Consider the following 27,896-nt stretch of genomic DNA (forward strand, 5'->3'; position numbering starts at 1 on the left):
AGGCTTTTATGTGGGTATCGGGGATCTGAACTCAGGTCCTTATGCTTGCACAGCGGGCACCTTATCACCTCCCCAGCCCAGTATTTCCCCTTATTCCCTTACCTTTCAAACCAGTTCCTTAGAACTCACAACAGTCACAGTTAGATCTGGAGAGACGCTCCAACAAGAGAAGTCCTGGCAAGTTGTGGTGGCTGTGAGGAGATTCAGCCAAAGGTCAAATGGATAGATGACATGACCAGAGCTAAGTGTGAGCAAATATAATCTGACTTGGTTCTGGGCATCTCTGTGCTGCTGATGTTGGTTCTGGGAATCTCTCTGTGTTGCTGATGCTGTGTCTTTCATTGGAGTGGGGGAACACTCAGGGTTTAGTGACATCAAGGGGACAGGTCTGGGTGGTCTTGTTTATAGACACAAAGACTAACTTGGAATGTACGCTTGCTAGACAGAAGGAAGAGGGCCTAGAGGGAACAGGATAAGGCACAAAAGCAGTGATCGTGGTCAGTGCAAACTGAGTTCCAGTTTGAAAAGACTGTGTAAACAGGAGGTTGTAACGAGAAGGGGTTTTTCCTCCCGCCGCCAGGTCTAGTCCTGCTGCTGCGCCAGCCCCAAATAATACACAGAGACTCTGTATTTGATATTATACTGTTGGCCCGGTTACTTGTTTCTTATCGGCTAGCTCTGCCTTAATTATTAACCCATTTCTGCTGATCTATGTATTTCTCTTACCGGGGAGCCGGCCGCATACTGCTTTCTCCAGACTCTCCATCTTGGCTCCTCCTTACTACTTCCTATTTCCTCCTTGTCTCCTAGTCCCTCCTATCTTCCTTTCCTATTGGCCAACAGTGCTTTATTATTAACCAGTATGAGAAACATATACAGACAGAAGGAAGAGGGCCTAGAGGGAACAGGATAAGGCACAAAAGCAGTGATCGTGGTCAGTGCAAACTGAGTTCCAGTTTGAAAAGACTGTGTAAACGGGAGGTAGTGGTAGGAGAAAGAGATGCTAAAGAACCAAGGATCCTTTAGAAGGAAACTTTGCGGGAAACATGGAAGGACCCTATGGGTAGAGACCAATAGACTTGGCAGCTAGTCCAGTCTGATCACAGCACAACCTTGGAGCCTCAGTGGTCTTGCCTGACTAATGGAACAGGGAAGATGAAACTTCTCAGCCTGTTCCGGAGCCTGTCATTCTGAGTTGCATTTTAAAATTCCTTGAGAGGGCCAACAAGATGGCTCAGGTGGCAAAGGTGCTTGCTGCACAAGCCAGTTTGTCTGAATTCAATCCTGGCCTCCATGATGGAAGGAGAAAACTTTTGAATGTTGTCCTCTGAGCTGCGTGTGCATGCTGTGTTGCATACGTGCACACACACAATGTAAAATTGTCTTGAGAAAAGCGCTCTGGAGGCATTATTGCCATAAATTTGAGGTTACCTTAGCCTACATAGAGTCCAAGGCCAGTCTCAAAAAGAAAAAAGAAAAAAGGCCAGAGAGATGGCTCAGAAGTAAAGAGTATTGTGGCACACATGTGCCTATACTTGCATACATGAACACAAAAAAATGAGGAAAAGTGGGGGGGAGAAGAGAAAAGAAAGGCAAGATGCAAGAATTTAACAAAAAAAAAGAAGTAGGGTTTCTCTTTGAAGAGACACCATGGCCACAGCAACTCTTATAAAGGAAAACATTTGATCGTGGTGATTTTACAGCTCAGAGGTTGATTATTATCACGATGGTGGGACATGGAGGTGTGCAGGCAGATGTGGTGCTGGAGAAGGAGCTTAGAGTCCCACATCTGTCAGGCGACAGGAGGTAGTCTGACACACTGAGTTGTATCTAGAACATATATGAGATCTCAAAGCCTGCCTCCATCCACAGTGACACACTTCCTCCAGCAAGACCACACCTACTCCAACAAGGTCACACCTCTTAGTAGTGCCACTCCAGGTGGGGGGGGACGGGATGCTGAAGGGTGTCCAGTATAATGTCACCAGTTACCACTGTGGAGCAATTTGGGAAGACAGTGCATATCTTTTTTTTTTTTTTTTTTTTTTTTTTTTGGCAGTGAATATCTTATGCCCATGGTAATCGGACAAGCAGCTGACGGGCGGGTCAGTACCACAGATGGCACACAGCTCAGGGTCCCAGCAAAGCCAGCAGCAGACATAGCAGAGTGTTCTGTGGCTGTTGGCACTGTCTTCTCAAAGAAAGGTGAGGCTTTTGGAGTCACTTATCTTTTGTAATCTACTAACTTATTCTGGAGCATCCATAACTGATAGGGCCTAGGGATTGCATATGGCTGAGAGGAACATCCAAATGTGTAACAAAAAAAAAAAAAAAAACTTCAAACTTAGGATGGCTATACATCAGTAAGCTTCTGTTTCTTTCTGTTTATCTTTGTATAAAATTGAAAAGGGAGAGATGATCATCACAAATTTGATTTTTCATCAAGCTGATTTTTGGGAATAGTGGGAGATTCTAGAGAGCTAAAATCTACCCCTATCACCAGTTCCAGTCCTCCAGGTCACCCTTGACCTTGACACTCCACCCTAAGTAAGTGAGAGACAGATGGCCAAACCCAAACCTTTCCCCAGTATCCCAAGAGGCCTTCCCTAAATGGATAGAGTTTTGCCGCTCCCAAAGGTGGTGTCATTCCCGTTTGTGCCCACTAGGTGTCAGGTCAGCTCCAAAAGTCCTCATGAGAACGTTCCACTGAGCTCTAAACGTTCCCTAAACTTGGAATCTTGAGTGAACTTCTTCCAGTATCTTGAACATCTGCCCCCTGGAACAGCTTGATCAGCCACAGGGATGCAAGAGCCCATACCTGCGCAGACCCCTCCTCGGCTCTGTGTCCTCACAGTCGATCCAGGTTTCTAAGAACTACCGTGCACTTCCATAGTAAGGAAGAAAAATTGGTCCCAAGGCAGATTTTCAGTCAGTCCCCCATCTAGGCAGTCTGCGCAGCAGCAGGAAGCACCTCTGGGCAGGACTGCAGGAGTATCTGCAAACCCAGTCCAACAAGCCAGTCAGCAGGAGCCTGGAGGTGGCGGGGCCTGCAGCAACTCCCCTGCAGGAGTAGCCAGAGCCTATCCAGGAGAGAGCAGCCTAGAGGCTGCTACACCCTAGGAAACAGCAGCCTGGGTTTACCCTCCTTCCATACTCCAACTGGGCTTTGAGAGCTAGCTCTGTGTCCTCCCAGGACTTTAAAGTGAGCACTGTTAAATTCATTTTCTATTTAGGAGGAGTTCAGCATCCTGTCCACGATCTCCCAGGCAGCGAAGAGCAATGTCACTGAGATTCAGGGCCCTGCAATGTGTCTCAACCTTGACCCTTCCCTGTTCCTCTGAGGCTGTCTTGCACCTTTTCGCCACCAGGGGGCAGTTTAAAAGGGCTCGCTCTGCAGACTTCAAAGCAAGGAAATAGCATTGTGAGGGCTGGAATGGCTTGTGAGAGGGAGACAAAGGCAGTCGTGACAAATACTGATTGCTCAGCACCCCATACTCTGGTGTGGCCAAGTTCTTTCGAGGAAATTTTATGAATCCAGGACACAGGATGGATGCTTCTCTGTGTTAGAGCCATAATGTGGCCCAACCCATGGAAATTCTGGCATTTTGCAATTCTGAGGTTAAAATCTACCTAGCTTTGCCAGTTTGCCTCTGAGACCTTGAGCAGTGGTTTCCATGTTTCTGGCTTCAATGTCCTCATCTGTACAGGTGTTGATAACACAGTGCCCCTTTCTTCTCTAGAGCCCTGTGAAGAATAAATGGAATAATGCCCTTGAAACCTTTTCTTGTTTTCAGGCCTTGTGAGTAGCTTATAATTTACCAAATGCACCCTTATTGTCCACAGAGAGCTAACTCCTGTCTCAACCTCATTACAGTGGTATTCCACTCCCGAGAGAGGATACCCGGAACTATAGGACTCAAAGAGCACAGGTAGGGACATCTCAGTACATCCACGTACTTTAAAATGCTGTAGAGGAGTTTCGATCCTGGGGTCCAGCTAAGGCTGGTGTGCAAACAGCCCAGAGTCTGGAGAATGACAGGGAAGCCAGGAAGTGGTGGCACACGCCTTTAATCCCAGCAATCAGGAGGAGGAGGCAGGTGGGTCTCTGTGAGTTCAAGACCAGACTGGTCTACAAAGTGAGTTCCAGGACAGCCAGAGCTTTTACAAAGAGACAACCTGTTTGGGGTGGCGGGGAGACAGAGGTGGCAGTGCTAGCTCACATGGTGGGCCCGGACTGGTTTATAGAAGATGCTAGCTCATCTTCTCCTAGGGAAGCTCCACCCGAAGTCCTGGGGAAGGCACCGGCTCCGGATTCAGGAGCTTTCACTCTACCAAGCAAGAACCATATAGCCCACGTGTTTCTCAGAGCAGGTGTGGCCGCGAAGCTAGTTAGGAATCACCTGGGTGAGAGTGTTCTCACAAGCCACCGCCTCCGAAGTCGATCCTGGTGGCAGCTACAGTGTCCTTAGGAAACCAAGCCTGCCCTGCCAAGTGGGGGCTTGGGATCTGTTTGGTTTTAAACAAAAGAAAACAATGGCTGGCAAAGCTAGCCTGTGTCCTAAGACCCTGGCTTCTGACCAGCAGCCTTGAACCAAAATGAAGGAAAGGTTCTCAGGAAGCCGGCATCACATTCCAGGGGGAGAGGAAGGCTGGGCAGCTGTGGGAGCTGGCTCCCAGCCCAGTGAGCCCAGTGTGCCTGGTAGGGGAGAATAGCAGCATGAACCTCAGGGGGACCTCCCCCTCTCCACCCCCATCCTCACTATATCCCAGATTGGCCTCGAGCGAGTGATCTGCAGTCCTCCAGTCTTTGCCTTCTGAGATCTAGACTCAGGGACATTGTTTTGTTTTGTGTGTTTGATTTTGTTGTTGTTGATTTTGTCTTACCACTACTTTGGAGAGTGCTTGAAGATGCCAGGATAGCTGTCTGGCTGCTATGAGTTCAAGATGCCTGGGATGCCACATTCCTCCTTGTTGGAATGTGTGCAGATAAAGAAAGAAAAACAAGAAAGAAAGGAAGCAGTATTTGCCATATTGGAGCCATGCTAGGCTATAGGAAAAGCCACCTCATCCCCAGCTTGAAAATAATAGGTTGGTCTTTTCTGTAGTTCTTAAGAAAGAGTGTCAAAACCCTTGGAATTTCTTGAGGAGAAACGTCTTTGTCATGCTAATGGAGATTTATACAACCCTCAGATGGCTTTGGGATGGGAGTTGATCGCCAGAAGGACCAAGACTATAGCTGGGCCTTCCAGTCAGTCCTGCCTCAAATATCCCCCTCCCAGGGAGGTGGCCTGGAGGTGGAGTTTAACCCTTGGCCTCCTGTCAATCATGCCCCTCTCATGAAACTCCCTAAAACCCTGGCTCTTGGGGTACTTTGTGGTGAACAAGTCATTGAGGATGAGGTGATGGGTCCAAACCCCACAAAGAGGGGTTCCCAAGTGCCAGCCCTCAGATGCTGCTCTAGGTCCACCTTCACTGGGCTATTTAGCCTGATTTTGTGTGTGTGTGTGTGTGTGTGTGTGTGTGTGTTTCAAAGTATGTGCATGTCACAGTGTACATGTAGAGGTCAGAGGACCTCAGGTGTGGGTCTTCACCTACACCTTGTTTGGTACAAAACCCTTCCTGTTTGCTGTTTTGGCTGAATACTTCTGGATAGCTGGTCGACAAGCATCCTATTTCCTCCCATCTTCCTCCCCGCCCCTCCCCTGCTAGTCAGGGTTTCTCTATGTAACAGCTCAGGCTGTCTTGGAACTCAATTTGTAGACCAGGCTGGCCTCGAACTCACAGAGACCTGCCTGACTCTGCTGGGATTAAAGGCGTGTGCCACCACACCCATCCATCTATTTCCTCCCATCTTACAGTGGGAGGGATACAATGACAGACACAGACTACCCTATCTGACTTTTACATGGGCGTCCAGGATTCAAACACGGGTTCCAGGCTTGAGTGGCATGCACATTTACCCTACAAACCACCTGCCCCAGCCTGGAGCCTTCTTGGTGGAAATTGTAATTGCTAGTGTGGCACATCCAGGGAAGGGGGAAACAGGACCCTCAGAATTTTTACATGGCCAGTCAGAAATGCAGACATCTTGGAGATAACTTTTTGCAGCTCCTGTCTTAAGTAGCAGTCCTGCGGAGCAGTCCTGGTGTGGGAGGGTCCAAGGTGAGAATTGCACTTAGATCCGTCGGAGTTAGCCCAAGTGAGAAACAAGTGCACACAAAAGTGTGCTCATGACTGAATCTGTTGTGTGTTCCATACTCAAACAGGCGCCTATCAGAGACTGAAGCCCACAGGAACCGGCCTCGTCCCTGAGAGTCCTGCTGAGATGGTGTCTCGCCAGGTTCTACTTTGCCCAGCAGGCGGCGCTCTGACCTTACATGTCCTCCATTTGGGCTAGTGTTTTCCCAGTTCTCTCAAAGCTGGTAATGGGAATAAGGGGGGAAAACAGAACCCCGCTGGCTCAAGAAAATCAGAATCCTACTGGCTATCAAAAAAAAAAAAAAAGAAAGAAATCGAGAACGGAGCAGGGGAAGGGAGGAGGGAGGGAGGGAGGGGAAAGGGAAAGAGGGAGGGAAGGAAGGAAGGAAGGAAGAAAGGAAGGAAAGGGAAGGAAAGGAAAGGAAAGCAGCCACGTCTGGCATCAACAGCCAAGGTCATATTGACAGCTAAGGTCAGAACCTCAGCCTGCCTGGGGAGGTCCTGTGGGAACCAAGCTTGAACAACTTGGGAGGGGGGTATTTTTAAAATGCAGGCAACATTAGGTGATGGAGTGGATGTTTATTTAGAGTTGGGGGTGGAGGTCATAGCCAGCGAGAAACTGCTAAGGCTAACAATAGATAGGATGACCACCAGATCCTGGGCTGTGAAAGGGGCTTCTTTGCGACCCCACAATGCATCCCCTGCTATAGTGAAGGCCCCCCAATCCCAGCAGCTCCTTTTTGTTTCCCTGCAAGGAGTGCCCAGCTGTGGGCAAGGGAGTCTGGGGCAGTATCCCATCCTTCCTAAGGCAAAGCCAGCCTGCCTCCTGTACCTGCAGTGCCCAGATAGGGGCTAGAAGGCCTTTTGGCCTCCAGAGTTTCTCTCTACATTGTGCCAACACTGCCTCTCGTGGTCTGTGGGGCAGCCAGTTATAGGCAAGGCACACACATGTGTGGGACTTGTCCCTTCCTGCTGACAGTTGGTTCCGGGCCTTCTGTACCCCTTGCTTCCTGGACCCACAGTTGGCCCTCCACTTGCCTGTAATTCCAAACTCAGGATAATAAGCTCAAAATGCCTTTCCCCAGTACGCGGTGATGCAGCAGTAACTCCTTTTTGAAATTATTGGGGGAAATCCAGAATGCAAATCCTTTAAAAGAAGGGGAGGGAGAGGAAGAGATAGCTCAGCAGTTAAGAGCACTGGCTGCTCTTGAAGAAGACCCAGGCTTGGCTTCCAGCACTCACATGGTGGCTCACTTTCACGGAGTCGTCTCCCAGCTTCTGCAACAGGCAGGCATGCAGTGTACACATACACATATGCAGGCAAAACTTTCATGTACATAAAAAAAATTCCTTTTGAAACCAGAGGAGGAATCTGGGGGGTGTGGTTCAGTTGGTAGAGTGCCTACTTAGTGTGCCTGAGGCCCTAGGTTTGATCCCCGGCATCACAAAAAAATTGTGGTATGTGGTGGAACATAGTAGCAATCCCAGCTTCTAGGGTGACAATAGGAAGATTGAAAGATAAAGGTCATTTTATAATTTTATAGGACAAGAGCTCAGCACTGGGCATCTCACAAGTGCCTGTAATTTGCGGCTCCAAGGGGTCCAACACCTCTTCCGGCCTCTGCCAGCACCCACAAGCATGTGTGCATATACACATACAAAGATAAATTTTTTTCTGTTTGTCTGAGACAAAGTCTCCCTGTGTAGCCCTGGCTGTCCCAGAACTCACTCTGTAGACCAGGCTGCCCTCGAACCCACAATCTGTCTGCTTCTGTCTCCCCAGTGCTGGATCAAAGGCATGTGCCATCGTGTCTTGCTTAAGATAAATATTTTAAAAAGAGAAGACTCTCTTAGATGGAGTCTGAATTCTTTACAAGAGTAAACTGATAACAAACAATACAATAAATCATAGTAAATTAGATGTGTTTTAGGGGAAAATTAGAACCCAGAAAGTAGGGTGAAAAGAGCTGGGGATGGGGGTGGGGAGAACTATAATTAAGCAGATGAGGAATGGAATTTGATCAAAGGCTTGAGGCAATGAGGGGGTCCTGTGGATACCTCAGGGATACCTCCCATTTAGGCTGGGAGAGCTGCAAAGGCCCTGAACAGGAGTGTGCCAGCATCTAAGACCAGCCTCCCTTGTTCTAAGATTATAGGTGTGGGCCACCATACCGAGCAACCCTCTTTTCTGCATGCATTACCAGCCCCAGACACTTGGTTATACCAACAGAAAATAAACCAAGATCAGCTTCCTTGCTCCTTGTAATGACTCAGGAGAAATTTAATTAGTGGTTATCAAGGGAGCAGAGATTTTCCTCCCTACGCTTCCCCCGCCATAAGCTACTTGGAAGGGCCTAAAGCAAAGGCCTAGGATGCAGTCTGGGATTCAGAGAAGAGCGCTCACCTACAGAAAAGAATAAACCAGCCCCGGCCGTTTATTCCCAGCACTCAGAAGGCAGATACAGGTGGATCTCCGTGAGTTCAAGGCCAGCCTGGTCTACAGAGGGAGTTCCAGGACAGTTAGGGCTACACAGAGAAACCCTATCTCAAGGAAAAAGAAAGGAAAACAGTAAATAAATAAACCATGTAACATGTTTATCCTGATCCTTACTTACCACGATAAAACCATGCTAAACAATGCTAGGCAAGAGAAGAGAGGGAGGGAAGAACACTATAAAATCAACAAAATGGCAGAAATCAAAACCTAACTTTCCCAAATAACTCTGAATATTAGTATCAAATGGCCTCAATTCCCTAATCAAAAGACACAGGCCAGTGGCTTCAGGCAAAGACCAAAGCCATCTATCTGTTGCCTCCAACAAATGCATCTCACCACAAACGATAGGCAGAGAAACACACATGCATAAAATGCAGATGGTCACAATAATTATCAGCAGTGTTGATCATGCCACAGTTGAGAACCTTCACAAGACGGGGTGGAGGCAGGTGACTTCTTCACACTCAGTGGCCACTGCCCTTCTTCTGTCAGAGAATTCCTGGTACTCGGTTCTCCAGTGTCCGAGTTTGCTTCTCTGTTGATGTGATAAAAACACTGGTCAAAATCAATCTGGGAATGAAAGGATTTGTTTTAGGTTGCTTGTCCCCATCACAGTATAATGAAAGGGAGTCAGGGCAGGAACTCAGGGCATGCCCTGCTCAGCCTGCTTTCTTATAGAACCCAGGACCCCCTGCCTAGGGGTGGCACCGCCCACTGTGATCCAGGCCCCTCCCATATCAATCACTAATCAAGAAAACCGCCCACACGGACTTGCCCACTGGCCAATCTGATGGAGCCAGTTCCTCAGCTGAGGTTCTCCCTAGTGAATCTAGCTGGTGCCAAATTGACAAAAACTAACCAGAATACCCAGCTTCCCTTGCAGCTACACATCCTTAGATGGCCCAATTAACTCAATGAGATGTAAAGGAAGTGCACCAGGGACGAGGATTGCCTGCCTTCCACTCCAAGCTGCCATGATTATGTGAGGATGTGATTTTTGGAACTGTAGTGTCACCAATCAGACTAGGGATCGCAGAGCAGAAATAGGATGGCAGAAAAGGAAGACAAGTATCTCTGCAGAGTATTTGATGGTACCACTACCATCGCTTGTGAAGCGAGCAAATAAATATTTCTAGGCTACTTTCAGTCCACTTCTCTGTTACTTGTTGAAAAATATTTGTTTACACTGTGTGGAGACGTGTCACTGTGATTGGTTTAATAAAGAGCTGAATGGTCAATAGCTAGTCAGGAGAGAATAGGGATTTCCAGAGAGAACGAACTCTGGGAAGAAGAGAGGTGAAGACTCCATTGAGACAAGTAACAAGTGGGGCATACTGATGGGAGATGTCAATCTGTAAGTATGTTTCTCTTATTGGTTAATGAATAAAGCACTGTTGGCAAATAGAAAGGCAAGATAGGCTGGACTAGGAGACAAGGAGGATTCTTGGAGAAGTAGTAGGACAGTCAAGATGTAGAGACTGGGGAGAGAAGTCCAGACCCTCTCTCCGGTAAGATAAGACCACGTGAAAACACTTGGATTAATAGAAATGGGTTAGTTATTTAAGACAGAGCTAGCCAATAAGTAATGCTAGTAACAGGCCAACAGCTTTATATCTAATACAGCGTCTCTGTGTGTTATTTGGGGCTGATGCAGCTGTGGGACCAGACTGGCAGGAAAACTGCTCGTAACCAAGCCACGTGGCAGAATGTAGATTAATAGAAGCAGGTTGATTTGAGTTATCAAAGCTAGCTGAGGAAAAGCCTAAGCTAAGGCCAAGCTTTCATAATTAATAATTGTCCATGTCATTATTTGCAGCCAGTGGTCCCGATGAGAAAGTACAGCTATGGTTACTTATAGCCAAAAGCATGCCAGGAAATGAAACACACACACACACACACACACACACACACACACACCATGCTCTCCTGGCACATGAATACTCTGTGTTCAGAGTCCGGTGACACCTGATCCTAATGGACTTGGAGCCCCTTGAGTTCTTGCCATGCTTCCTTAGTGATCTCCATGCCCAGGACCGTGCCTGAGAGTGTTTGGGAAATGTCATGCATACAGGACAGGCAGAAGGGCAAGTGAACCATACTCTCGGCCACCTCACTGTGGGCTTTCCCTGAGAGTGGCTGCCTGGCAATGTCTGTGCATAAGCACCCCTTGGGTGAATACCTTCAGATGCTCAGGAAGACAGGGGATATCTCAGAGGCCGAAGCTCCAACATAACTGTAAGAGCAGAGCCTGGGAAGATGGTTCGGTGGTTAAGTGCACTAGCTGCTCTTCCAGAGGACCCAAGTTCGATTCCCAGCACCCACATGGCAGCTCACAACTATCTGTAGCATACCTCCAGTTCCAGGGGATCCATCCAGTGTTCTCTTCTGACCCCACAGTGAGTTTCATGCTCTGTGGTTACTATCTTAAATATCTAATTTTGTTTTTCTTTTTCTTTTTTTTTTTTTTTTTTTTTTTTTTTTTTTGAGACAGGGTTTTCCTATGTAGCCCTGGTTGTCCTGGAACTCACTCTGTAGAACAGGCTGGCCTCTGTAGATCCGCCTGCTTCTGCCTCCCGAGTGCTGGGATTAAAGGTGTGTGCCACCAACACCCAGCTCCTTTTTCTTTTTTTTAAGATATGATCTCATGTAGCCCAGACTGAGATGACTCTTCCTGCCTCCACCCCCAAGTGCTGGGACTGCAGAATGCAGGGATTAAAATAGTATACTACCACAACTGGTTTACACGGTGCTGGAGAGCTAACCCAGGGCTTCTGTGCGTACCAGAAACTCTACCAACTGAGCCAAATTCCTAGCCCTCATGGGAGGACTTGAAACATAAAAGGCCATTCTGTCTTGAGATCAGCATTAGAGGGTATAGTGATAGCCAACCTCGTCCTACGATCTCAATCCCACATTTCTGGGAATGGTGAAGAATGTGGCCAGGTCTCCTCCTGAGCTTGGCAGGCGGAATTGGCTTCTCTAAGAGAAAAGAGGCGAAGTCCAGGACTGACCTCAACAGGTGGCAGGTACAATCAGGGAGAGAGCAGAGGACCAGCGGCTCGCCCTGGGATCCTGGGTGGTCTCCTCTATCTACTGCGTGGGTAGAATGAGTGTACAGCTGACAATCCCCATGATCTGACAGTGCCTCTGGAGAAGCCTGCAGAGCAGAGAGGCTGGTGAAGACGCCCAGGGAGGAGGGAGGAAGTGGTGGTGAGGCCTGGAGCCAGGAGGTTCTTTAGAGTCCCAGCCAGCAGGGCCGGCCCAGGCGCGCTCTGGCCTCTGGTCTCTAGCCAGTGGGTAATTCACAAACTCCTCCAGATTGCTGCTGGAGCCTGCTCGCCTTGCTCTTCCTAACTCAAGCCAGCTGCCAAGGCATGCAGCCACCTCGGATCCACCTTCCAGATGTGTCCCCTGTAGTCACAGCTGATCCAGGGTCAGTTGGTACCGGGAAATTGAGCTGGTGGGAGGGGCTTGGGCCTGGGAAGGATCCAGGCTCCTCCGAAGAGAGAAAGAGGGGGTCCCACCCTGTGTGCGCTCGGGTGAGGACAGAGGACGCAGCCTCTAGACCTGTCTTCAGTCCAGCCTGGATCCTGGCAGAGTCTGGGAAGCCAGACAGTAGAAAGCCCGCCCTCTCTGGCAAGGGCTAGCCAGACAGCAGCCAGGATGCAAGCAGCACCACCCTCTCTCCAACTCCTACCTCCTGTCCAGAAGACTGGGAACCTAGCCTCACACGCCTCCCTTTTCAAATGCAAATTTTCCCAGAACCCAGAAGTTGATACACTGGGGGGGGGGCAGGAACATTTAGAAACTTCTCCAGCAGTGGAGCAGAGTGGTTTTATGTCATTTTAACAATTTAAATAAAACGACAGGACTCCGACTTTGCATGATGCTTTTCCTGTCATCTTTCTGTCAATTGCCTAGTATTTCTTATGAAAGAAGGAGCCTGTCAGCGCATTGAGTCTCCTCCACACGTGCAGGGAGACACTGCCCCAAGTGTCTTCTCATCTTGGTCTAAGCGACCTCCACACATTACCCGGAAATGCACCACTTAGAGGGGCAGGCTGGCAGTTGCCCTCTGACTCTAGCAATGTGCCTGGTTGGGGCCAGCTCTCCTATCTTAGCAGTTCAGGTGGGGACAGTCTTCCTCTAGACTTCTAGCTTGTCTTCCAGCTCTCAACACTATCTCCTCCAAGGTTCTCTTTGTCCTGGGGAATCCAGCATACACTTCCTGAGGTCTGTTCTGTGCCATGTCCCCAGTCTCCCCTTTCTGCATGTGGAGTCCCCGCTGTGTTAGTTACCTTTCCCCTTGTGACAAGGCACCCAACAATGATAACTTAGTAAAAGAAGGGTTTGGGTTGGCTCACAGTGTGACGATGTAGCCCATTGCGGTGGGTAAGGCACGATGGCAGAATCTCACAGCAGCTGGTCGCAGATGCTCACCGTGTCGTCCACTTTTCCTGTTTATGCAGTACAGCTCCTCAGCCAAGGGATGACACTACTGTGTCCATGGTGTCTCTTTGGCCTCAGCTACCCCTCTCTAGGAACATCCTCATAGACACAGCCAGAAGTGTGTCCCCTGGGTGAGCCTAAGCCCAGTCAATTGCCCTCAAGGTTCAGGGTGCTGTGGTGCATTTTTAAGAGTTCTAGGGCCTGGCTGAGATGGGGTTGCCCTGTGGCCTGTAATTCTGATGTTTCCCAGTAGTGTTATGCACCCCACACATGGGCTTGGCCAACACTCCTTTGGAGTATTGTGCCCAAATTCTGAACCCCCAAATCACCAAGAGACCTGATCCCATTCAAAAGCAAAAAGTCTTTCATTTTAACGAGTTAACTATTAACTCAGTTCCTCTGTCCAACACAGTGAATGGAGAGACAAGGTCCCAGAGGGACAGGGGGGGTGGGAGGGGGCAGAGAATTTATTAGGGGTAGATCAAGGGGAGTGTCTAGGTGTCCACAACAGTCTTGGGATTGGTGCACTTCTGGGCTTGGACAACCTGTCCTGTGCTGATTGGTCAACTGGTTGCTATGGTCTGTAGGCCCTCCCAGAGTGGTTGCTATGCTCTGTACAACATCATAAAACACATTCAGAGCCTGACAGCTAACTTCTCATTGGTTCTTTGCCACATGGAGGGCATCTGGCTTCCTAGTGAGTGGGGCAGGTCTGGCAAGGTCAGAAGGCAGGAAACTAGGCAACATGTACTGGGTCAGAGACCTACATCTTGCTGGGTCTTTTCTGCAGCCTATCATGGCTGCCAAAGCAGGGGGCTGGGTGAGGGTCTGGTCCCTTCAGGAAGAGATGCTGAGCCTTGTATGGGAGCTTAGAGGAGGAGTCTGGGAGCTGCCTCAGTTTCTCCTCTCAGCACGCTGTCTCTGTCCCAACCTGCTGAGGCCCTCTGGAGACCAGGCAATCCTCCTTGGAATGTGGTTCCTGAAGGTTCCAGTATTGACCTGGATGTGCTTCTCAGAGAGGGTTTCTCCTCACTCATGCAGGGGTCACAGTGCACCTTCAGATTTTAACACACACACACACACACACACACACACACACACACGCCTGTTGTTTTTTAAAAATATTTATGTTTCCCAGGCTGGCTCTGAGGTCCGTGTAACCAAGGAGGATTCCATTGCCCAACTCCTGGAATCGTAAGTGCCACCCCTCATATCTAACCAGAGTTCGTATTCTGATCATCACACAAGCTCTGTGAGACATGTGCAGTTACAAACACATAAATAAATAAATGAATAAATCCATCAAACTGTGCTGGCTCATGCTTTTAATCCTAGCACTCTGGAGGCAGAGGCAGGTGGATCTCTGTGAGTTCCATGGTAGCGAGAGCTACTTATTTCAAAATTAAAAAAAAAAAAAAAAAAAGTAGACGCTCAGGGAGATGGCTCAGCTATTAAAGGTGCTAGCTACACAATATTGATGACCCAAGTTCAATCCTCAGAACCACATTAAAAAAAAAAAAGTCAGATGCAGTATTCCAAATCTGTAATTTCTGCTTTCCTGTGACAAGATGAGAGAATTACCCAGAAGCCCCTAGACCAGCCAGCCACAGTACACAGTATGGCAGAAACAAGGGAGATCCTGCCTCTCTCTCTCTCTGTGTGTGTGTGTGTCTGTCTCTCTCTCTCTCTCTCTCTCTCTCTGTGTGTGTGTGTGTGTGTGTCTGTCTCTCTCTCTCTCTCTCTCTCTCACACACACACACACACACACACTATTTTAAAGAATGAAAAGAATCGATAATGATTAAGGACCTGATGTTGTTGAGCTTTTCTGTCCCAGCTGTCTATACAGACCGCTGCATGCACACACATGCTCAAACTCATACACATTCTCATACATACAAAGGAAGGCAGCAAGAAAACTTTCCCTGAACTACCCAGCTGACTTCTGCTTTTGCCACATAAGTTAGGCTGTGTTACGGTGGCCTTCCCAGGAATGGGACAATCTTTACACTCATGGTGTGCTGTTTAAATAGGGGCAGACTGCAGTCAAGCAAACCCACAGCATTACTAAGAAAGAAGGAACAGAATGGCATTGGGCAAGCCCCAGACAGCCATGTCTGCATGTATTTTTAGAGAGGTCGGCTTTGGGGCAAGTCTGAAGCCACTTCCCAAGAATGTCAGGCAGACCCCCAACTCCAAGTGGGATCTCAAGACATTCCTAAACTGAGCTCCTGTGTCTTATAAAGGATTGTTTCTCCACATTTCTGAGGAAATTAGCAACCCTTCACACTCAACAAATGCTGATTTTTCTCTTGCTTCCGGAGACTTCTCAGTTCCAGTCCTTTCCTCCAGGGCAAACGCCTAGGATGGGCTGAGAATGGCTCAGTCCCAGGACCAAGCACAGAATCCCATTGTGTCACAGCCACATGGTGGACAATGAGTCCTTTTCCTCTGGGCCCTGAACTCCCTTCTCCCAGGGCTCTGGCCTGTCTGTAATTGTAGCAGAAGTGGGGACCCCTCCCCCACTCCCCTCTCACCCCCTCAGGAGAACACGAAGGGAACTAAGCAAAGCCTTGCTTAGAGTCAGGCTTCAAGTGCTCAGTGGTGACCCTCAGGGGCCCCCAGCTTCCTGCCTCAAGCTCCAGATCCTGAACAGCCCTCCTGAATCCCCAAAGCTTGGCTGAAGAAAATGAAATCCAGGGAGGCAGGGCTCTTGATCTTTCTACAGCTGAAAACAGGGTGGGGGAGGGGTATTTGCCACAAAGAGCCCAGGTCACAAAGGAACACTGGAGACATGGACTCAGCTCTGCTATCCTAACCCTATGGGAGAAGTCTGCTGCATCTGCTTAGCCTAGGATAGCCCGAAGTACAACTCCAGTACACCCCATCCCTACCCCATCATACACCTATGCTTCAGGAGAGGATTGCCATCCCGGAGTTATCCATACAGATTGATAACTTCATTCCCAGCACAAAGGAAAGGGAGGATGGCAAGACCAAACAGTGGTCCCCAAAGATGAGTATATCCCAACCCCTTGAATATTGGATGTGTTACACACTATTGGTGGCTAGCAGGGCTTCCTGGTATGATGAAGTTAAAGATTTTTCCATGAGAAGACTGTCCAGTAATCCACATGGACCCTAATCAGAAGGGCTTTTAGACTAGACAAGGACGAAGGTGGAAGGAGATGGGACAAGGACACCGAGATTAAACTGATCTCTCTAAAAAGGAGAGAAGGGTTATAAACTAAGGAGTGCTGGCAACTCCTAGAAGCTCGACGGGGGAGGGAATGGACTCTCTGGGCTGCATGACTCTGGCTCTTGACCTCTGCAGTATACAGGCTTTATTTTGAGTCAGGCACACCTGTAGTCCCCATGCTTGGGAGGCTTGAAGCAAAAGGGTATTGAATTTGAGGTGAGCCTGAACTACAAAGCCGAGACCCCGTTGAATTTCTGGCGTCAGTGACCACTAAGCAGAGGCTGCCAAGACAAGGAGGTGCTGGGCAAAGGGGGAAAGATGTTCACACAAGGCTACTGAGCTTCTCGTCCCACCCAAGACCCTGAAGACTTTCCCTGAGCTCCCAGCACAGGCTTCCCCACCCCCACACCGGCTACCCTTCTCCCAGCTCCCGGGGGGGGGGGGGGCACTTCCTGGGGTAGCTTTAGTGAGCTAACCTGGCCTATCAGGGATCACTCTCCACTTGCTTGGCACCCATAAGACTTCATCTGCCTGTATCTCTTGATTCCAGAAAGCCCCAACTGACACTCTAGTTTTTTGACTTGTCTGTCTCCATCTCTCTTAACTGGGAATCTGCTTGGGGGTGGAGCTATAGAAACTGGATTAAAGGCATATGCTACCCCACCTGACAAAGAAATGTCAAGGAGGAGCTGGAGAGATGGCTCTGCAGTTAAGGGCACTTGCTGCCAAGCCTGACTGTCTAAATTCAACCCCAGGAATCCACATAGTGAAAGGAGAAAACAGCAGATTTCCCACGTTCCAGAAAGAAGATTAAACCAAGATTGCCTGTTGGGATGTTAGAGGCAGTGGTGTGCCCCACCCTGGAGGGTACCCTGTGCTTTTACTTCTTACCTGATAAAAACAAACACTGACACCTTGCTTGCTTCACCTGTGTGAATTCTTCTCCCTCGGGATCATAAAAACAGAAACCACTATCACTCGGGAAATAAGAATCTCAGAAACAACAGGCTGATGGATTCCGGGAGAAATCATTTACACCAGAAACAGATGACCGTTTGCAGGTTCCAGTCTCAAGGATGCCTCCGGATGCTCTCTGCCTCTGACCAGGAAGTAAGAGATGGAGCCGGGGTCCAAGACCCCACACTTATTCCCTACAAGTCACTCCCCCACCTGTCCCCAAGCCCCAATGGGCATGGTCAGTTTAACAAGTGCTGGTGGGTGGATATCTCACTACAAACCACTGCTGTGGATGAGGTCTGATGGAATTCAGAAGGAGGCAGCTCCCTATCCAGTCCCTTTCCAACGCTCTGATGCCCAACAGGTCTCTTGATGCCTGGTCAGACCCTGGTGATACTGTCCTTTTAAGCACGAGTTCTGTATCCATTGGGGCCTGCCTAGCCTCTTTGGCTTCTGCTTCTCTGTGTTCTGGTTCCTTGCCATACCCCATACTTCATTCTGTGCTTGTCTTTGATATCCCAACTTGTCTCTACATCTCCTGGCCCCCTCCCTCGGGGAGGCATAGAAATAATAAGCCCCCTCCCCCTTCTGGGGTTTCCGCAGTGCTCTGTCTGGACAAGCAGGTCACACTGGTGACTGACCTCTGGGCAATTGAGGTTTTACCATATTTGGCTCTGGAATGCACCATATACTATATACCATGTGCCAACACTTTGTTCTTGGCTTCGACTTGCTCATTCCAAATTCTTTGGAACTTTGGTGGTGAGATAGAAATCAACCCTGGACCGACTGAGCAAAACAGGAAATCTGTTGGAAAGACCCCAGAATTTTCACAGATGGTCTGCTGGGCCCTCGGGATGGGCTAAGCAAGATACTTCTCCTTTCTCTTTGCTCTCCCTCCGCTCCTGCCCCACTCCCTAGGGTGTGTAGGGATTGGGGTACAAAGCGTGGAGTGGAAACAACAGAGGCAGAGCACGCACCCACACTTTGCATTCACAGGCATGGCCACCAGGGTTTGATGGCCTTGGTCCTGAATCTACATTCCCTTCCCGAGCAAAGACTGTGCAACAAAGCATGACATAGTCATGGTGACTAAGAGAGGACCACGAAAGAAAGCTTGTCAAAGATGTGTAGCTCAGGCCAGGCATGATGGCACATCCCTGTGTCCCTGGGAAGTGAAAGCAGAAAGATCAGGAGGCAGAGGCTAGTTCAAGGCCAGCCATCCTGGGACACACAAGCACACAGGACCCTGTCTCCAAAAGGACAATGGTGAAGATCAGTCAGTAACAGGCAAGCTGAGTATGGCAGAACCAGGTTCCTAGGGGACTCAGCACCACAGCAATAAGAGATGGAGGCAGTAGCGGCATAGCAAAGCCTTGAGTCCTTTGTTTCTTTTTCCTTTTTTGGGGGGTGTTTTTTTCAAAACAGGGTTTCTCTCTGTAAAAGTCCAGGCTGTCCTGGAACTCGCTGTGTAGACCAGACTGGCCTCAAACTCCCAGAGACCCGCCTGCCTCTGCCTCCCAAGTGCCAGGATTAAAGGTGTGTGCCACCATCACCCGGCTCCTCTTTGTTTCTTAGCAAATGAGCAAATTGATGAGTGACAAGACTCAGTGTTTGCTGAGTGAGTCAGGCATGGTTACTAGCCAGTCTGTGGCTGAGCCAGATGTGACACTAAGGTCTTCCACCTTGGCCGGCTCTCTTGCCCTCTCTCCCGGTGAAGGATGGCTACCAGGCGGCAGCAGTGTGGTGCTGGCAAGCCTACCTTCTGGGTTAGAGAGAAATCGGACCCAGGCACAGTAATACACTCCTCTGATCCTAGCTCTCAGAAAGGAAGACAGAGGTCTAGGAGTCTATGGCCAGCCTAGGCTACGTAACAAGTTGGAGGCTGGCCTGGGTTATATGAGACCCTGAAAAAACGGGGAGACAGGAGCTAGCTGACAGTATAGAAAAAATAAAGGGGGCCCTGAGGGAAACTACAGATGTAATAGTGGGAACGGATGTCAGAGTGAAAGGGGACAGAGGTTAAAACAGTGATGCCAGGAGCACTCAGAGTATGAAACAAAGACTCTTGCAGATGGCTGTGAGACAGCCAGGTGGGCCTGGTACAGATGGGTGCTCTGAGAAGCAAGGCCAGCGCGTCCGTGGCTAGTTTCCATGGAAGTCCTTGGGCACTACATCAAGCACTATTGCTTTATACAGACTTTTTTTGTTGAGGGCTTTGGGGTTTTTTGTTTGTTTTTTTTTTTCCCCCTAAAATTTGTATGGACACATTCATGTCAGTAGAGGTCATCAGATCCCATTATAGATGATTTGTGAATTGAACTCAGGACCTCTGGAAGAGCAGCCAGTGCTTGTAACTGCTCTGCCATCTCTACCGCCCCTTGGTTTTTGTTGTTTTTTTCATTTTGTTTTGTTTGTTTTTGAGACAGGGTCTCACTATGTGCCCCAGGCTGTCCTGAAACTCGCTCTGTAGACCAGGCTGTCTTCGAACTCACAGAGATTCATCTACCTGCCTCTGGTTCCCCAGTGCTGGCATTAAACGAGTGTGCCACCACCACCCAGTACTTTTTTTCTTAAATATCACTTAACAGTGTCTGGCACACATTCCTAAGTAATTCTAATTAAATGAGATTTATACAATCTAATCAAAATATAAATAAGCTTGATGGGAAATATCATTCTGTAAATATGTTTCTCTTATTGGTTAATGAATAAAGCACTGTTGGCCAATAGGAAAGCAAGATAGGCGGGACTAGGAGACAAGGAAGATTCAAAGAGGAGGTAGGAAGAGATTCGACATGTAGGACCAAGAGAGCAGCACACCGCACCCTCTCTCGGGTAACATAAGACCATGTAGAAATACTTAGATTAATAGAAATGGGTTAATATTTAAGAAAGAGCTAGCCAATAAGAAACGTTAATAACAGGCCAACAGCATTATATCTAATACAGCGTCTCTGTGTGTTATTTGGGGTGACGCAGCTGTGGACCAGGATGGCAGGAAAACTGCTCATAACATAAACTGATTCAATTCCATGTTAATGCTTTATTTTTTTTACTGTTATGTATTGGTATGTGCATGCCTGCATGTAGGTATGTGCACATGAGTGGAGATATCAGAGAAGGGCAGAGACATCAGGTTCCTTGGACCTGGAAGTTTTGAGGGTTATGAGCCATGTGACATGGGTGTTAAGAACAGAACTCAGATCCTCTGGATCTCTCCAGCCCCGTGGTTGAATTTTAAATGTTCCCCTACTGAGTCTTCACAGGACTTGGATTTGAAGGGCATTTCAGTGCACTATAACCAGATACCTGGAACTATGTTGTTTATAAAGAACAGAGATTTATTTCTTACAGTTCTGGAGACCAGGAAGTCTAAGACAGTGGGACATAATATGGCCTCGGGGACAAAGGGGACAGAGTTTGCTTTTATAACTAATCCATTCCAGGTGTCACAACCTGGATCCCTCATCACCATCAACTCCTTAGACCCCACTTATCAACACTGTTGCTTTGCAGTTTAAATTACCAACACATAGCCGGGCAGTGGTGGCACTTGCCTTTAATTCCAGCTCTTAGGAGGCAGAGGCAAGTGGATCTCTGAGTTGGAGGACAGACTGGTCTACAAAGTGAGTTCCAGGACAGCCAAGGATACACAGAGAAATCCTGTCCCAAAAAAAAAAAAAAAAAAAAAAACCCACCAAACAAACAAATGAACAAAAAAAAAAAAAAAAAAAAAAAAAAAAAATTACCAGCACATAAGTTTGGCAGTATATACCTGTAATCTCAGGTCTCCAGAGGCTGAGGAAGAGAGATCTCAAGTTCAAGGCTATATAGTGACTTAGAGGCTAGCCTGAGCTACAGACTGGAGACTTTAAATTTTTAAATTTAATTTAATATAACTCTGGGGGACATATTTAAACCAAACAGGGAGTAATGGGTGTTTCCCTTTTCCTGTGAAAGCCGCCGCCATACGTCAAGGCCTGTCTCTAATCCTAATTCTCCCTTTTATCTGTCCCCATCTCTCTATAGGATAAGGACTGAGAATTTCATCTGGGCCATGACGATGCCTACCTTTAATCTCAGCACTTTGGAGGCAGAGGCAGGCAGATCTCTGTGAGATCTTGAGGTCAGCCTGATCTACAGAGAGAGTTCCAAGACAGCCAGGGCTACACAGGAAAACTCTGTCTTTAAAAAAAAAAAAAAAAAATTGATAATGTCTTTCTTATCCTTCTCAGAGCCCTATGCATGAGACAGACAATCAAATACATGGTGTGTCACAGGCTAGTGACATTCTCTGCCTCCCTTCAAGAGCAGAGGAGTCTTTTATAGACATGAAAAAATGGCACAGCCTGGAGTCTCCAAGTGCATTCCCCTTTTTTTCTCAGAGCATCTTAACCAGCTATCCGAGTTCAGGGAGATGAGCTGCTATTTGGCACAGCCCTAGGCCTCTGAGCGTGTGAGTGAGGGCGGGGGTGTGGGGGCGTTTGAGAGTAAGTGGTTGTGGGGGTATGTGTAAGAAAACACACATGTGCATTTGAGCCCTTTACATGTGTTTCCTGTTTGGAGTCATTCAGGGTCTGCAGCCCAGCTGCTGGAAGCAGATGCCAAACGGAGAGCAGCCTTAGTCACCAAAGGCATCAGTTTGGGACTAGCGGAGGTGGAGGCTGTGTCCCACACCAATGGCTGGACAGACAGGAGGCCTGGCTGGGGAGCAAGGGCCCTATTGCTGGTCTCAACAGTCAGGGTGGGATCTTCACAGGATTAGCTCCAGAAAGTTGGCCTGTGGCAGTGTAAGAAACTCCTTGAATATGTCTGCTATCCTGAAAGGCCACATCTCTAAATGCCAAGGGGTAGCTCATGGCTCTGCATGTGCTAGGGACCTGAGTAGATAACCTTGTTAGAAGTAGGTAGGGTTGCCGGATGGTGGTGGCACATACCTTTAGTCCTAGCACTCGGGAGGATGAGGCAGGTGGATCTCTATGAGTTGAGGCCAGCCTGGTCTACAGAGTGAGTTCCAGGACAGCCAGGGCTGTTTCACAGAGCAACCCTGTCTCAAAAAACAAACAAACAAACAAACTGGAAAGGGTGGCGCTCCTGTTGGCCTAGTAAATTCACATCAGGGAAGCTCTGCCCTCAGAGGGCTGAGTCACATCCAAACTCAGTCACAGAAGTTGGCTTGCACATCTCTCCAATCCCCACCAGATGCTCTTAAGGCTAATATGCTGTTGGGAACTGGGCAACAGACTTGTATAATAAAATTGATGGTCATGCCTTGGGGCCATTGGAGTAGCTACGATGAACTCCCAAGCCAGCAGAAGAACGCGGTAGGGAAGGTATTGAGGGGTCACACTGAGAAAACCTAGCCCAGGCACTGTGCCAAGGGCTACATCATTCACCAGCAGAACAATCTTCAAAGCAATGCCCAAGGGCACAGGGGCACCAGACTGCCCAGCCAAGAAGGGCTCAGATAGTAGACAGAGTTTTCTTGCTATCACACAGCTATCTGTCAACAGAGCCAGGATCCAAACAAGGTCAGGAATGAGGTACAAAACATCAGTGGATGGGCTAGATAAACAGAAGTTTATTTATGGATTCTTGGGCAGCTGCTGACATTTCTTCATAGGAAAAAAAAGTTTTAAAAGGCTTACAAAGATGGTCAAGATGTGGAATTAGGTGCAGATTGCAAAACAGCATGGAGAGATGGATTGTAAAAAAAAAAAAAAAAAATTAAATGCAGGCACTGGGGAGTTGGCTCAGGTGGTAAGGGCTTTTTGTTCTACAAACATGAGAACCTGAGTTCAAAACTCCAGCACCCACATAAAACATCAGGCATCGCTGTGCCAACCTGTAACCCCAGCATTTGTGGCCATAGATTGGCCGATCCTGAGAGCTCTCTCGCCAGCCTGGCCTAAGTGGTAGGAGAAGATGTCCAGTGTTTTGTTCTGGCTTCCACATGTGTGTAGAAAGGCATGAAAGCCTGCACATATGTATGCCATGCACACACATACAACATAAATGTATACACACATGTGCACACACACACACACACACACACTAAATACAACATGTACAGTACAATACAATACAGTGCAATAGCTGGGTGCAATGGCACACGGTGGTAATTCTAACACTGGCAGGCTAAGACAAGAGGGTTGTCGTGAGTTTGAAGCCATCCTGGACTCCATATCAAGATCCTGTCTTACAAATATCTACATAAAGGACTGAAGAGATGGTTCAGTGGTTAAGAGAATGCACTCTGTAGGCCAGGCTGGCCTTGAACTCACAGAGATCCACCTGCCTCTGCCTCCTGAGTGCTGGGATTAAAGATGTGCACCACCACACCTGACTTTAGTTATGGTTTCTAATGCTGGGAAGAGACACCATGACCAAGGCAACTCTTACAAAGGAAAACATTTAATAGGCTGGCCTACAGTTTCAGAGGTTTAGTCCTTTATCATCATGGTGGGACATGGTGGCACACAGACAGGTGCTGGAGGAGCTGAGAATTTTACATCTTGATATTCTTAATATGCAGGCAACAGAAAGTGTTCTGAGACACTGGGACAGTATCTTGAGTATATGAAACCTCAAAGCCCGACTCCACAGTGACTCACTTCCTCCAACAAGACCACACCTACTCCAACAAGGCCACACCTCCTGATAGTACCTCTCCCATTTTCCTTCTAACCACCCACACACACACACACACACACACACACACACACACACACACACACACACACACGGCACACAGTCTGATTCCCAAATGTAAATGAGGGCCTCAGGTTATCAGCAAGGAGTGTTTTGTTTTGTTTTGTTTTGTTTCTTTTTTACTGTTTTGTTTTGTTTTCCAGAACAGAGTTTCTCTGTGTAGCAGCCTGGCTGTCCTAGAATTCTCTTTGTAGACCAGGCTGGCCTTAAACTGGCAGAGATCCACCTGCCTCTGCATCCTGAGTACTGGGATTAAAGGCGTGTGCCACCACACCCGGCTTTCTCTGGTCAAACCTGGTATTGAAGGGAGCAGAGGGAACCCTGAGTGAATGTGAGCTCCTCACATGGCCATGGCCATGTCAAGGACTCCATGGCTTCAGACCATGAGAAAATGGCAAAACCACCCCACGCCCAACCCTCTAGGGTGAGGCTCTGAGGAAAATGGAAAAGCCTTCCTGGGGAAACTGAGGGCAGCTTTCTCCCCTGGGAAACGCACAGCCTGAAGGTGGCTCCCCACAGAGATTACTCCTACTGAGATTAGCTAACTCTGTCTCCTTGTTAGTCTTTATGCCGTAAGCCCCGCCTCCTGGTTTATCTGTATGCAATAGCCCCACCTCCCCATTCAACTCTATATAATACAGGCTGAACTTCTGGGAACATCCCCATTAGAGGTCCCAGACCATCCAATCTCAGCTTTTCTGTCTGTGTCCGTTTGCCTGTCTTTTCTTTATTCCCTCACCACCCCCAATCAGGTCAAGTTCCGGAAAGTGTGCTAGGACCTCATGCTAGGATGTAACATGATGTCTTGGGAGAGGGACTTAGTTGAGGATGGGACTTAGTGATGAGAGCTGATCAGGCAGGTAGGATTCAACACCCTTCCTAGGAAGGCATGCCAGTCTGGGTTGAGGCATCCATATGCATCAGATGCTCCAGGCTCTCAAAGCCCACTGCAAGCCCCAGGAGATGAGCAGACCTTTCGGATCCCCGCAGAGATCACACAGACTTCATCTGGAGACCCACCACCTGCTTGGTGGTCTCCTGGCTCCACAGCCAGCCAGCCATTTTGGAGTCTCCTTGGCCTCACTGGGCAGAGGGGGTGGGGCTGGAAGGATGGGGTGGCTCCTAACACAGAACCCTACGAAGGAGAACTAACCAAGACTGAGGATCTGTAAGGAGCCTGCTGCAATCCTTGCCCCTGCCCCTCACCCCCCTGGCTGGCTGCAGCAATGCTCTGGGGAAGGGAGTTCTCAGACAACCCTTTGACCACTGCACTTGGCTCTTGAGTCGAATAATTAGAGATGGAGCCAGGAATGATGTCATGCCTCTTCAGGAGGATGGAGGATGACTTTGAGTGTGGCCTTGGCCCGAGTCCTCTTGCTTGTCAATCCAGTGGGATGGACTGCATTCCTGCGTGGAGTTCTGACTTTAAGGCAGGACCTTCCAGGCAAGCTTCCACGACAGGAGTGTGGTGGCCCTGGCTGTACACACCCAGCTCCCTGTCCCTCTCCTTTCTCCAGTCCCCCTTCCTGTACTACTCAGCCATGGCATCCCACCCCTTTCCAAAAGTGCAGGATGGGCAAGGGTCCAGACTGCCCAGTCAAAGGACCTCCTTCTCCTTCTGTTAAGTGAGTCACTAAGTGACATTGTTTTGAATAGAGACAGTTAACAGTTAAGTGTTCCCTGGCATGTTAGTCAACTTCCCATTATTGTAACAAAATACCTCAGGAAATCAACTTACATAAAGGATTCAGTCCAGGCTGGAGACATGGCTCTGCAGTTAAGAGTGCTTGCTACATTTGCAGAGAACCAGGGTTCAGGGTCCAGCACCAACATGGTGGCTCCCAGCCACCTATAACTCCAGTTGTTAGTGATCCCTTTTGGATTCTTCAAGCACTGCACGCACATGATAGTCTAACATACATGCAGGAAAACGTGCATACATAGAAAATAAAAATGAATATAATCTTTTAAAAATGATTTTAGTTCAGGATCAGTTGACCCCATTGCTTTTGGGCCCATGACACCACATCATGGAGGCCCTGGGTATAAAATCATTTGCCTCACGGCTAGGACATAAAAAAGAGGGAGAGGACTGACCCTGGATCCTAGTATCCTTTTCAAAGTCACATCTCCAGTGACTGGAAGGACCAACATTATATAGTCCATATACCTTTGAAGCCGGGCTGTGATGGCTCACGGCTCTAATGCCAGCATTCAGGAGGTAGAGGCAGGCAGATCTCTATGAATTCAAGAACAACCTGGTCTACAGTGCAAGTTCCAGAACACCCAGGACTACACAGAGAAACTCTGTCTTGAAAAAACAAAATAAAAAATAAAAGAATCATGTGCCTTTGGGAGACACAAGTCACCACACTGAACTGCAAAAATACTAAAGTTATAATTGGGAGAGTTTATTAGCCCCAAGATGGACTGTGAAAAACAGAACACATGGCAAGTGCCCCCAGCTTGGAGAAGGGGTGGAAGACCTCAGGTGCATACCACCATGGGCTTGGCACTCGGGCTACCCTATCAGGGGAAATCTGCATCCAGTGGGCCTGCACTGAGTGCGCTTATGCCTAGCCCATCAGGCCCTGTGGATACCCATCCATCTAGTTGGCATCATTCACTGCCTCAAGCCATTAAGGCCAGGAAGGACATGGGTATTCATGCCATGGCTGGCCTCAGGGTTCTTCTCTTCTTCCTGTGGGGTGATTAAATGGCATTACTCTGTTCATTAATGTCTGGGGGTTTTGTCTACAGTTCTGTTTGGGTTCTTTTGTTTTCTCATTTACATTTTTTAATTTACTTACTTGATTAATTAGTGTGTATGTGTCAGATGACAACCTACAGAAGCCACTTCTCTCATACCACGTGGGCTTCAAGGATCCTGGAGCCCACAAAAGCTGTCAGGCTTGACTGCCAACGCTTTTACCCCCGGAATTATCTTGTTTTGTTTTTAAGATAGTCTCACGTACCCCAGGCTAGCCTCCAACTCCTCATATAACTGAGGGTGGCCTTGAGTTTCTAATCCCCTCAGCTCCACCTCCCCGGGGCTGGGATTACAGGTGTGCACAGCCATGCCTAGTTTATGTGGTGTGGTGCTGGGATTGTACTGATGAGCATCAAACCTGGGGCTGCTTGCATGCTGGGCAAGCACTCTACCATCTGAGCTACAGCCCCAGCCCAGACTTCATATGTTGAAGCCTCAACCCACAATGTGACTGTGCTTGAAGGCAAGGCCTCTGGGAGGGAGTTAAGGTTGGATGAAGTCATAGGCAAGCCAATGGCATCATTAAGAAGAGAGCACATTAGCCCCTCCTCAACCCATGCACGCAGGAGGAAAAGCCAGTTAGGCACGTGACAGAAGAGGACCATCTGTGAGTCAGGAAGTTGCCCTGAACCTCAGACTCCCTGCCTCCTTTCAACCACCCAGTTCAAAATATTTGGTTATGGCAGCCCGACTTGACACATACATGGATGCCACAGGGAAGGAACCGCTCCATGCACTCCCTTCTGTGGGGGTGGAGAAGCAATTCTCAGGCTCCAGCTACCAGCAATGACTACGGAAAGGGAATGTTCTAACACTTTTCTTGTCTCAGCACATTGAATCCTTGTACAATCCTGTGACATAGCCTTCATACGGATGGGAAACTGAGGCACAGAGAGATTAAGCAGCCAAAGTCACACAATAGGAGTGAGCTACCCTGGCGGTAGAAGTGGGTAAGGTTGCCGGGTGGTGGCGGCGGCGGCGGCGGCGGCGGCGGCGGCGGCGGCGGCGGCGGCGGCGGCGGCGCACGCCTTTAATCCCAGCACTCGGGAGGCAGAGGCTGGTGGATCTCTGTGAGTTTGAAGCCAGCCTGGTCTACAAAGGGAGTTCTAGGA

The 27,896-nt window shown here is 48.5% G+C and overlaps 1 protein-coding gene across 1 annotated transcript in view; it reads left to right on the forward strand.

The window, feature by feature from the left end:
- Lrrc74a (leucine rich repeat containing 74A) overlaps nucleotides 1-27,896 on the forward strand; it is a 64,243-nt gene that overhangs the window by 27,994 nt on the left and 8,353 nt on the right. The gene's annotated exons all lie outside the window — the stretch shown is intronic.

The sequence above is a fragment of the Phodopus roborovskii genome, unplaced genomic scaffold (genome assembly GCF_943737965.1).
Source record: "Phodopus roborovskii unplaced genomic scaffold, PHOROB, whole genome shotgun sequence".
Lineage (NCBI taxonomy): Eukaryota > Metazoa > Chordata > Mammalia > Rodentia > Cricetidae > Phodopus > Phodopus roborovskii.